The sequence below is a fragment of the Heterocephalus glaber genome, unplaced genomic scaffold (assembly GCF_053883595.1).
Source record: "Heterocephalus glaber isolate CG9 unplaced genomic scaffold, H.glaber_assembly_v1.0 deba00000594, whole genome shotgun sequence".
NCBI classification, from domain to species: domain Eukaryota; kingdom Metazoa; phylum Chordata; class Mammalia; order Rodentia; family Bathyergidae; genus Heterocephalus; species Heterocephalus glaber.
The window spans coordinates 28,870,352-28,883,383 of record NW_028258151.1 but is presented as its reverse complement, the minus strand read 5'-3'; the positions used below and the strand labels follow the sequence as shown (position 1 = coordinate 28,883,383).

The 13,032-nt window shown below is 36.9% G+C and overlaps 1 protein-coding gene across 25 annotated transcripts in view; it reads left to right on the top strand.

The window, feature by feature from the left end:
- The window catches only part of Lrrc4c (leucine rich repeat containing 4C), a 1,178,862-nt gene that overhangs the window by 703,427 nt on the left and 462,403 nt on the right, over positions 1–13,032 (top strand). Inside the window, exon 8 of one of the 25 annotated variants that reach the window (XR_015448998.1) lies at positions 4,287–7,198. The exons of the other annotated variants lie outside the window; for them this stretch is intronic. The gene's annotated coding sequence lies outside the window, so the exon portion shown is untranslated. Of the gene's footprint in view, positions 1–4,286; positions 7,199–13,032 lie in introns of those variants that run through there. 25 annotated transcript variants of the gene reach the window in all.

Below are 13,032 nucleotides of genomic sequence, written 5' to 3'. Positions count from 1 at the left end.
CTACAAATTATCTTTTGAGCACCTTATCAAGCCTTTTATACAATAAAAGTTTTCAATTGATCATTTTTCCCTTAATGGAACCAAACTGTTACTGTCCAGTCTAAGAATTCTTTGCTTAGTCCTAAACTCCAAAGATTATCTTGTACATGTTTTCACAAATTTCTAAACTTTTATGTGTTATGCTTATATAGGATATATATTTTGAGCTAATTTTTATGTAAGGCATGAAACTTACTTCAAAATTCCTTTTATTGCCTATGGTGTCCATTTGCTTTTCTTGGTATTGGGATCATTCCATTTGAAATCTTTCTGATTTTTAATACAGCAAATCATTTCCCATTTACACTTAGACATTCTGGATGATGTGCTATAGATTCTGGATCTCATTGAGACATTCTGTTTTTGTTGACTCCCTCTAGCCTTGCTCCAGTGGGGAAAGTGGAGAGACAATTAATGTCAAGTGTAATAAGAACAGCCCCTGTTCCTTACTGGGTCTCAGGTGAAATAGGAATGAACAAGGGCTCCCTCTTACTCTGACCATGAGCTGGAGTTTTGTCTTCCAGACTCTCACTGACAGCTGCCTACCTGGGAAGCAGAGGAACACCTGGTACCTGTTCCTCACTGGCTACCACTGATATCATGGCGGGAAAGGGAGTTTCTTTATTGCTATCTCTGGTTTGCCTACTCTGATAAAATACCAGAATACGGGGAGAAGGATGTTTTGTTATTGCTGAGTGGGGTAGACATCTTGAGGCCTCTGTCATCTTTAATGATAATACGAGCAATGGATCATGGCCTATCACTGCCTTGCAGGGATGGAATTCTGGGTCCCTACCTGATTGTTTTCTGACAATTCCTTTAATGGAGCATTTGAAAAATCTTGTCATAGCCTGGTGAAGATAAAAATGTAGGTTCCTTCCCCACTAGAACTTTGCTGGCCTGGCTGGGGATTAGGTCACCATTAAAAAAAAAAAATGGGGGGGGGGCAGGGGATTTAGCTCAGTGTTTCTGCCACCTGCCTTGCAAACAGAAGGATCAGAGTTCGATCCCCGGTACCAAAAAAAAAAAAAAAATTAAAAAAAAAATTTTGTGGCTGGATGAAAGTAATAACCTGAAAGCTTTTTCTTCATAATGTCTTTTCCTTGTCATTTTGCTAAAAAGTCAAATTTTGCTCCTCTCTTTCTCTCTCTTCTTTGGCTTGCTTTCCCTTTCTCTTTCTCTCTGTGTGTGTATGTGCATGGATGTGTTTACCTCTTGGGATTTTGATATTCCCAGCCAATGGAACTTCAAGATTGGCTTTTACATAAGTGAGAGAAAAAACTCAGGAACTCTCTGACATGTCATTATTTGAGTCTAGAGCTTCCTTGCTGGTCTGTCTTCTTCTTTCTACCTTTCATGGTGTTCTTATCCAATTTTTAAATGTAACTTAATGTAACTAATTAAATGTAACTTTAACTAATTAGTTACATTTAACTGTTACTATTTTTTCCATGTGTCTTCCACAATTTTTCATTTTCTTAATAGAACAAATAAAAGAAAGGCTTATTCCATCTTTTGGAAAGTGGAAGTTCCTTGGAAGTGTCTTTGAAGATATTTTGATGGGTTCATTTTTATTTTAGAAATGTTAAAATTAGTAATCAAGTTAGAACCATGAAGCTGTGGGAAAAGATGCTCCACTAAGTCCATTTCCTGGCACTTGGGTAGGAATACATGCAAATCCATCTGCAGGAAACAATTGCCTCATGGAGTAGGCAAAAATAATTGCTAAATGAAGGAATCAGCATTAAATGGATTAACAAGCTGCCTACTATGTGTTAAATATTCTAGACACTGAAAAGCATGCTATTATATGTAAGCTACAGACAGAGGTAGTAAGCTATCTATGGACCTTTAGCAATGTGAGGTAGAAAGACCAATATAAGTAAAACATACTGGGTAGAGAGTTGCCCCTCATCCCTTGCAACAAGGCAATGTCTGGTTCATATGTGTCAGCCACTAGTGTCCACTGTAGCACTTGATGTAGCACATGTGACTTGCTAGGAGTCCAACAGAGGGAAAGAGATTGCTTTCAACTCCTGGGAAGTCATCTCCCCTCATGTTTTCCAAAAAAAAAGGAATAAAACATTTCTAGAGAAAGTGTTCTCACATTTCACATTTCTTTGCCAACTTAGATAATTCTTCATGTGAAAATCGATTTCTATAAATGAACTGAAGAAATTATTATTCTGGTATTTGTGGAAGCAGAGCAAAAATAAGCCTCATTATTTACACATATGCTTTTATATATTTTAAGATCAAATGCCCTTCTAGCTCAACATTTACTCTTTTTTTCTAAATACTAATCACAATAACCTTATGTTTATATGTATGGATGTATATCATATATATAATATATGGATATATTCTATAGGGAGATAGATAATATGTAATGTATATAATATGATATATATATATAGAGAGAGAGAGAGAGACAGAGAGACAGACAGACAGACATAGAGACAGACTGAGATTGATACTGAGACTGTAGAGCTAGGACCAAATATCAATCCTAACCACCCTGTCACACACAGCCAAAATAAAATAATTACAATGAATGAGCAAACAAAGGAAAGATACAGTGCCAAGATGATTTTAGTATAGTTGTCCCTTAAGATTGGCATCAATTTTACCCTTAAACATAGGCTTAAGAGGGCTCTGGATTGCATTAATTTATAGAGTCTGTCAGCTTGGGGGAATCACATAAATAATGGCTACCTAGTTGCCTAAGGAAAGGCCTTTATCCAGAAATATAAAAAGCCTTTGCGGAAAGAGTCACAGTGAATAGATTCCCCAGGACTTTGTTCCTGGAATAGAGGATACCAGAGGCTTAGGTAAAACAGCCAGAATCCTGATGGAAGGAAGGGAGCATAAAGCCTGCTGCTAAGAAAACTGGTAGAAGACAGACAAGGGGTGGTTAATGCAAGGGCAGGGCAGAGCTCTGCTCATCAGAAGCAACTGGAAGAGCAGTCTTCTGGCCTAAATTACAAACTCCCAGAAGGCTTCAGCTTTGACTCTGTGTGTTTTGTGAGCTGGAATGTACTTCCACAGCTTTCAAAATAATGAATGCTCATGGGATTAATTTTTTAAAAATGATTTCTGGTTTTCATTGGTTTCATTCTGAAACACTTGATCTTTGGATGGAAAGCTTTCCATGAGTTTCTTCTAGTGCTGCAAAATAAATACAATGAAGTTTGAGTGAGATGAGTTCTAGATTGTATTTAAATTTATATTCATGAGAATTCTGTAAAGAATCAGAATAAAGGTAGTGCAGACTGAATCAATGCTTGTACACCTTATTTCATGAAAACTCACATTACTATCTCCCTATAGACAAAATTTGGCTGAAAATGCCAAACTTAAAACTTCTAAGAATTTGGCATTTTATGGCAGGGTTTTATCTATCATATAAACTTTATAGTTGCCACAAATTGAAATGAGAGGCCATATAATATTTAATAATTTGTACTAAATAAATGTATAATAATGTGTGACTTTTAAGATTTGTAAAGATCAAAAGTTTGCTATGCATTCTTATGTGTTATTAAATATTGTTTTATTATATTAAAATGAGAATATATTTTAAAAATTTATCTTGGTATTATCATGAAAATAAACAATGTTTATTACTAGAAATACAGAACCATTAACAGAGATAGTGATTATTTTGCTAGGAAGAGGGATTTCTATATGTTATAGCCTATTTAAATGTTTTATATATCTGTGTGTGTGTGTGTGTGTGTGTAATTTTTAGACAAAAGACATAGAGACCTTGAATTTTATCTTCATTTTACTAGGCGTTTTAGAAGATTCACATCTTAAAGAATGATATTGCACCTTTTCAAAATAGATCTTGCACAATAAAGGCAATAATTTATGACATAAGTCAAATCTAAAAGTTTGTTTCATGTTTTTCCACACTGGAAGAAAACAAAATAGGATAGGGATAAAATGGCTTCTATGAGTTGGTTTGTAAGTTGAGAGCCCATTAGAATGTTAAATAAAATATTCATTTTATTCCTAAAGTTAAACTTGAAATACAAAAGCTAATAAATAAATTAAAGGCATCACAAAGATACTTTTATTACCATCTTTGTAATGTGGCTTCACTGTTATTCTGACTGCACGATACAAGATTTAGACAATTGTTCTGGACCACCTTCAGATGATCTAGTGGTGTTCTAAGAAGTGATAGATAAGCAACTCAAAGAGCAAAATCATAGCGCTTGCATCTCCTTGCTGTATTCCAGCTCATCAAACATACTTTCTGAAGTTTCAAGATGTACCTGCAGCACTTTTGGAAAGAAAGATCAGCTCATGCCTGTGAAGGCTCTTGCCTTGCCTATCCTACTAGGTGAAACGACCGTATTTTTTGGTAATCCATCAATATTCTCTCAACTTTTTTCTTTTGTGGAGACACGTGCTCAGTATCATGGGAATTTCTTATGCATGACTTCTCATATTTTGCATCTTTAAATCTCATGTTCATGTTGCAAAATGCAATGAAATATCGCTGCAGTAAAACAAAATGTTTCACAGCACACATTAACTGTTCAAGAAACCAAAACACAAAGCAGGAATTTCAAGGCTGTAAAACAATTTGAGACAAGCATTCTATTCAACTGAATGGTGTGCATCTATAATGGAGAGCAACTCCTAAATTGAGTACCTCACACAGAGAAAGCATAGCTATAATAAATTGTGGATTGAATAGATGTTTATTTCATGCACTCAGAAATAACAAGGTAGAACCAAATGTGTCCGGGAAAACCAACTCTCTGGGGGGGAAAAAAGCTTTAATTTATAGTGTTTGACTGTTTCTGTGTTATAAATACTCTCTTTATGACTGTCTCAGTCATTAATAGGATATCGTTGAACTGAATTGAGAAGAGATACACAGTCCACTCACTCTGGCTGGTTCCAATTGGCTTTACTAGCCCACAGATAAAACACTGTGACTTTCTTGCTTAAGATTTGGCAAAAGAAAATACTATTGCATAACTTCCTGGTGCCTAATTAGATGCATTCACTTTAATGAAAACTAAAGATGAATTTTTGTTTCCAACAATGATAAAAAAGTGTTGCCTCTTTCAGATAGGTTCCCTGCAGGTAGAAAAGTTATAAGAATGCCTCCCCAGGAGTTCCCATGCTTTTGATAGGAAATAAAAACCAAGGAAGGCCTTGAGGATTTTCCTGAAGCTGAAAAAGAAATCTCTTTAACAGGGACCACCTACTTTGAGGCCTGGGAGCTATTAAGCACGCCTTGAAGAATTCTTATTCTTAGCCACTGCAAGCTCAAAAACTGAATAGGGGGGCCTTAGGCAAAGTACTCTTTTAGCAACATGGTATTTTAAGCCTTAGAATTTATAAAATCCTTCCAATCCCGCATGATGCTGAACTACTTTTGAAGTTAAGAAATTAAAATTTAAATTAAATCTTGAGGTTAGTTTAACTACAATTGATGAGATACTTAGCTGGGTATTTTCACATATATTATTTTCTATATGATTTTAAATTCATATGTTTCATTCATTGTGATCAAAGTAGAAATTCCTTCATTTAATGAAGATCAAAAATGGCATCCCACAGATCATTAAAATATTTTAATAACAGTAATAGTCACCATTTGCTTTACTTGTTCTATGTCCTACCCTTACACATTTATCATTTTAAATTCCTTAAAAGTATTTCTATTTAATAGATGTGGTAAATGAATCTGACACTGAGAAATTGTTATGTACAAGGTCAATAGCTAATAAGTTATGCAGGATGAACCAGATCACAAGTCAGTTTTTCTCCCTATTCATTGCTTTGCATGTGTTGATTAATTCAGTCATTCTACCAATATTTATTGAGCACCCACTATGAGTGAGGTATTACACTTGAATTTTGAGAGCGAGCAGAGACCAACCCAAACACAAATTCCAGACCAAAAGACTCACGTTTTGGTAGGCAAGGATACTCAGCAAAGAAATAAATAAAACAAAGTAGTATTTGAAAGGTCCCCAAAGAAGGGGAGCAAACACGGACGTTCATGCAAGCTTTATTGGGGCAGCAGTCTGCAGCCTGCCGGGCTGACTCACAGAATGGAAACCAGCAACTGTACGGGCTGAGCCGGAAGCTTATATAGGGATCTTGCAGGTGGGAGAGCGCTAGTCCATTGGTTGGGTTGGGTGATTGGGGCTGGGGTATGTAGCAGCAGGTTTCGGTCAGGTCAAGGGGATGGAGTCACCGCTTTCGGGAAGCCCCTATCTCACTGGAACATCTGACCACGAAACCGGTGGGGCAGAAAGACCTTAACTAGGCAGAGAGTCACTAACAAAGGGAGGTCATGCCTCAGTTATGCGGAAATTCCATTCCCTGTGGCCAGAGTGGGGCAGAGGGAAAGGAGAGGAGGGGGCTTGCTCTGTGGGGGCTCTGAAATACCTAACAATATTAAATAAATATGCTGAACGCTGTAAATTCTACAAAAACATACAAACTAGGCAAGGGATAGAGAAAACTGATGTTAGAATGCATGGGAATTTTAAACTGATAGTCCAGGAGTGCCTACCTAGGAAGGTACAACCAAGAAGTCTGGAAGGAAGGGAGAAACTGTGGCATCCATATATCTGGTGAGAACTCTTCAGGTCAAGGAAATATGGGAAGGAGCTCTGAGAGTGGAGTCTGATTTATGCTCTGGAGCAAAGCAAAGGTCCATGAAGTAGCTGGTCCTAGAGGTTGGAATTGAGAGAGAGAGAGAGAGAGAGAGAGAGAGAGAGAGAGAGAGGGCTGTAAGCCCCTGGCTTTTGGGATGATTATACAGTAAAGGAAGGTAGGGTGGAAAAAGAAAGAACAAATAGCAGACTGTTGAGGTAGTGTTGTGCCCAGATCGTGAAGTCCCCAAAGACCACCAAGGAGCCGATTCCGATGCAAACACACGAGGGTCATTTATTCAAGCTCGAGCAGGGGCTCACAACCGTCACCGACATGGCGGATCAGAATTGGGAGCCCCGAATTTCAAATTAGCGGGGTTTTTATAGAGGTTACAGCAAGGTTTGGAGATTTTTCACTTAGCAGTTATATGATTGGTTAACATTTAGCAAGCCTGAAGTGTACATTTCTGATTGGCTGGGTTCATGGGGGGGTTGAGGGGCGGTTACATGTAGGTTTTATGAGGGAAATGAGGTTTAGTGATCGACTGTCACGTACTAATGGTCAGCAGACACACTGACTAATAGTCACGACCATTACGTACTGACAGTCAGCACATCTACAGATTGTTCTATGGATAGTGGGCTCGGAACATCCATTTCCTAGGCAAACAGATGGTTGAGTAATTAACTTAGGAACTTTGCTTCGGTACAGATTGTGCCTTTTGTCCCAGAGCACCACATTTTAACCATTAATTTGTGAGAGACTAGGGGAGTAGTGCATTTTAGCAAAATGGAGTTGCTTTTGTCTCACATTAGTCCAAGTGAAAGATGAAAATGCCTGGACCACAGTGGTAGAGGTAGAAGTGGCAAGAACTGATTGTCATATCTTGAGTGGATATAATTTGTAAGATAATTACAGATAGAGTGTGACAGAGAAAAATCAAGAATAACTTTTAAGCATTGAATTTACTGAGATAAAGAGCCCTATGGATGGAGACATTTGAAGTAGAATAACCCTAAGTCTAAGATGGAGGGGAAGTGAGGGAGACAATTTTATTTACTTCAAAGTATAATTATAAGTGTGAAGAAGGTAATCTATAAGAAATCATTGTGTAAATGGTGCTTAGCTCTCTTCATTCTATTCTCTGTAGCAGTTGGGAGTGGCACAGTGCATAGAAATGAAAACAGAGTGAGTGGTCCTTTCCTCAGCAATGTGAGGCATGCCTGAGATTCTCAGAAGTGACAATGGACCTTTCCTGGAAGATGTACACAAAACAATGAGGTCTGTTTGAGATGAAGGAAAACTTAAGTATCTTGAGACAGTGTACAAATATAGCAAAACATCACACTCTACTCCATAAATATGTACAATTATCACTTTTCCATGAAATGGTTTTTAAAAAGACTGTAAATATTAGGTTAGTAAGCATCTTATCTGGCTTTTGATATGGGATTGTTTGCAATGTCTGGTTGCAGATGCTGAGAGTTATTCTTATTACCTACGTTCTACCACCAACTCTTTAAGCAGTCCTGGTGTCCCACGTGGTGACCTTCCCAACTGAAGTAGTTCAGAATTTTACAGGCATACAGAAAATTCAATCACATTGCTGCTTCTCTACCCTAAGCCTGTTCCTTGTATACCATAGAATAAATTTTATGTGCTTTAGGGCTGGTTTTTCTTTACTCTCTCAAATGCTATTGCCAAGGTATTTGTCCTCATGATTGACCCAAGTAGGGTGTGGATTTCTCAGATCTAATTTTACTTGCTCTTCTATATAAATGATTCAATGTACTCAGCTGGATGTTCCTTACCCATAAGGCATAGTCTTCTAGCTGCGTGTCTTGGACCCTTGCAAGGCAGCTCACTTCAGGGGTTCCATGGTCCCCTTCTTCACAGTGAGTGAATCTGTGTTGGCAGCTGACCACTGAATAGACGTCCAGAGGGAGTGGACTCCTGAGCTCCACTGACATAACTGGGATGAGCTGTGTCCCAGGTTGCTCATGGTGTTTTATCTAGAGGCAGGGCTCCCATAGATAAATCCTACTTGCTGGTCTCAAGGGGAAAAGTCAGGTTTGTTTGCTGTTCTTCTATTATTTAGTTGTTTTTTTCCTTTTTCTTTTACTTTTTTTTCCAGTACTGGGGATCGAACTCAGGATGATATGCTTACAAGTCAGTTGCAGCGCCACTGAGCTAAATCCCTGGCCCTTGTTTGTTGTTCTTCTGAGCCAAAGTGCATTAGAGCATAAGAATGTTCCCTCCTTTACTCACATCTAATCTTACATGCATATATTATTCTCTTTTAATTATCTTATCCCTACTTCTGCTGACAAAATTCAGCCTCTTCCTCAAAACCCGGGGTGAATAATATCTTTATGTGCCTGTTCGTGATTTCTCTCTCCTGAATATGAGCCCTTTTCTTTCTCATTGTATTTTGGTGGACTTAGCCTGTAGTTTCTTAAAAGTACTATTCGGGGTTTTTTATACTGGTGATGGAACTCAGGACCTTGTGCTTGCAAGGCAGGCAGTGGGACTACTGAGGTAAATCCCTGGCCCTTAAAAGTACTATTCTTACCTGTGTATGTGTATGGTCTTTCCACCCATTGGAAGGTGAGCTCTTCCAGCAATGCTTGAACAATATGCATCACTTACCTCTGAGAATTCCTGGTGCAGTAGAGAAATATAATGAGGACCACCCATTAGGAGATTGAAATGAATAGGAGGAAAGGCTTAAGAAAAATTTTTCTGTAGAAAATGGTTTTAATTATAATCTAGATTTAAATTTATGTCGGTATCACAAATACATTTGGGGTATTAGATTCGATGGTGATAAATTCTATGATAGATGACCAGAGAAAAGCCATCAAGTGAGGAAAAGACTTGTAAATATGACCTACTATTAAAGCTAATGTAGCTTAATTTATTTTATTATTCATTTCCTTGGAGGGGTTGAGGTGGAGGAAATCACTTTGCCAGATTGCCTTAGGCTACGAAGAAAAGTTTGTGAGCTAAACAGTAAAGACTTCTAATTGGCAGCAATTTGAGAACATGTCTTGTAATTAGCCCTAAGACTGCTTTTATTAATTGGCTAGAGTGAGATTGGATGAATTCAAGGGAATAGGGTCCAATTTTTTTGCTAGCCATGCATGTAAAACTAAAGCCCTTATTTCTAAAACAAACTATGCCTAAATGCTAGCACATACATCTTAGTTTTCAAATTTGTCATAAAGTAGCACTTTACTCCAAATATAAGGTATTGATATTTTAGTTCAGGTGATATTCATAAATCATTTGAGAGAACATTATACCTATTTAATAAAATCGATAATCTTGAAAGCAACTTTCTTTCATATATTACAAATTGTATTACTATTTCAGTATCTCCAGATGTGAGAAGCCAAACTCCTGTCCATGTACTGATACAAACACAGATTTAGTGGCCTTTAGGTTAGAACCTAAAGCAGGAATAGTATGGATAGAACTGCTCAATTCATAACACTTTGCTACAATTCTCTTTTCTTTATTATTATCCTTTCACTCTGAAACCTGTTTTCTCACAGTACTTTCATAAGACTTGAAATTCACCAAGAAGATCTCCCTCTCAAAAAATTAGAAACTTCGAACAATAAGAACTCCCCTATCAAAAGCCCTGTAACAGGGGCCAGGGATTTAGCTCAGCGGTTTCGCCACGTGCTGCACAAGCTCAAGGTCCCAAGTTCGATCCCCAGTACAAAAAAAAAAAGCCCTGTAACAAACTGAGACACAGAAGTAGTCAAAATGTGACTTTCGCCTGACTCAATATCCTGTCCACTATTGTATACAGAATGGAAAATGCAAAGGGACATTTACAGGTGACATTATTTACTGAATTTTGCACCTACTTCATTTAATGTAGAAAATGGATGTTTGACTTAGGAAATCTTTTCCTTCTATTCACTTATTTTGCCTTTATAATTCATTGATTTTCTTCCCAGAAAATGCTCACATAGTAAAAAAGAAAAGAAAAGAAAAACAAAATCAAATAATATGGAAGCATCAGCATAAAAATGTTAAATTCCTTCATAACTTCCTATCACCATTTATTCTTTCTGTCAAAGATGTAATCAGAGCTCAGAAACGTAACCAGGTTGACTTGTGATATAAATCAAGGCCTGTTACTGTGCCATCATGGTAGGGTTGTGTGTGTGTGTGTGTGTGTGTGTGTGTGTGTGCACGCGCCCACAAGTGCTTCTATTACTTCAGATTCTATAAACAAAAATGACTTCCTTCTTGCTTCTTGTGGTGTTCTATGGATTCTCTCTGATCACTCATTCTTTTTTTCATTTCTGTATTCATACTACCACTTCTTGAATAATAAATACAAATGAAAATTAGAAAAATAAAGTACTCGAGAAGAGGAAAATGGACAAAAATAGTCACTAAAAAGGAACTGAATAGGCCTGGCAAAGATAAAAGAATTGAAATTCAATTAAGGAAGAATTAGCTTGGGTGGTATTAAAGCAAACTCCCACTGTATGCTCTGTGCTTTCAAGTTCTGCATAATGCTTCTTCCCTTTAATGAGCTTGTTTATTTGATATGTTTCCCTGAAGGTATTCAGTACTAAAGTACCTTCATTCCTCAGCCCCTCTGAAGTCATAGCCCACTGGAGAGGGAGACAAGCATTTGCTAAGCACCACACACTGCCCTGAGGATTAAGCTCAAAGATATTTAAGATGAAATCCCAGATTTCCATCAGTGACCACCAAGTTCTATAATGAAAAGCTCTCCATGCCAAGTACCCATCTTTTAAGTTTTACAGCGACTTCTTCAGATTAAGTATTTGCTTTGTGCAACATTTCAATCTGCATTCCTTCCCAGCATTTCTTTCTTCTCCATTGCACATAATGGAGCAAATTTTGGTACAGTAGCTTTCCCATATTAGCGGTTTTGCTTTCTGTGATTTTAGCTTCTGATAATAAACCAATATCTAAAAAAAAATATTTAATAGAAAATCCCAGAAATAAACAATCCTTAAGTTTTAAATAGTATACCATTTTGAATAGCATGATGAAAGCACATCAACTCCATCCTGCCCTAGACATAGATCTTTTTTTTGTCCAAGATATTCATTTGTTAGTCGCTTAATAGTCATCTCAGTTATCTGATTAACTATCACACTATTTCAGTGCTTGTGCTTGTGTGGCCCTTATTTTATTTAATAATGTTCTCCAAGTGCAAGAATAGTAATATGGGCAGTTCAGATATGCAAAAAAGAAGCCATAAAGTTTTTCCTTTACATTAAAATGTAAAAACATAGTCTATTGAGAAGAGAGAAAGAAAACCAGAGCAACATTCATGTAACTTTTAAAATGTTACATTATTGTCCTTGTTCTGTTCTGCTATTATTGTCAGTCTCATGTTTTCAATTTTATGAATTCAGTTTTAATATGGATAAGTACGTGTGAAAACTCATAGTGTGTGTAGATTACGGTACTAGCCATGGTTTCAGACATTGCCTGAAGGTTTTCAAGTGTATCTCTCGAGGAGACAATGCACATCTAAGATACACATGTGTAAGAATGAATGGGCCGAGAAGGATGCCTACATGGGAAATGTCAGCGAACAACCTTATTAATCTACTTCCTTCTTGACTCCAGCAGCTTTCCAGAAGCTTTGGTTGAGTGCCTGATATCACATACTATTTTCTGAATCATTCTGCATTGTTCTTTTCTCAAGAGGTTTCTTTGGATGATTCAATAATATTTCTCCAGCCATAAAAATCACATGAAATATTTCACTTTTTAGTTTAGGCTAGATATTTCAAAACAAATATTTTTGAATTCACCCTTCAATACTTAGTTGTACATTTTTTAAAAAACACAAATCCACTTAACAGATATTTAATGAGTGGTAAAAGGTAATGGTGGCAGGAAAATCATTCAAATCACTTGTTCTGAGGTTCACATGTAGTACTGCTGCATAACAAGATGAAACCTTGGCCAGGTCCCATGGCTTCTCTGAAACTGTTTCCTCTTTAATGTAATAGTATTAATAAAATCTACCTAAAATATGTTATGAATATTACAACAATATTTGATGAGGTTTCATTGACAACCTTGTGTGAAATATTAGTTAGGAAATATAATGATAAAATTTCAAATTCTGTATCTACAAATAAGATCTCTGTAAGGTTGTTACAGCTCAAAGAAATTACATATTGGGGGAAAATGTGTTTTATGTGGATGACAAAATGAGGAAATAGAGAAGATAGATCTAGCCAAGTGACTCAATACTGATTAAATTATTCTACATAGGCAATGATACTTTCAGAGTATTACTCCAAATGACATTTTTCTAATGGTACATTACCAGCGCTATGTTAT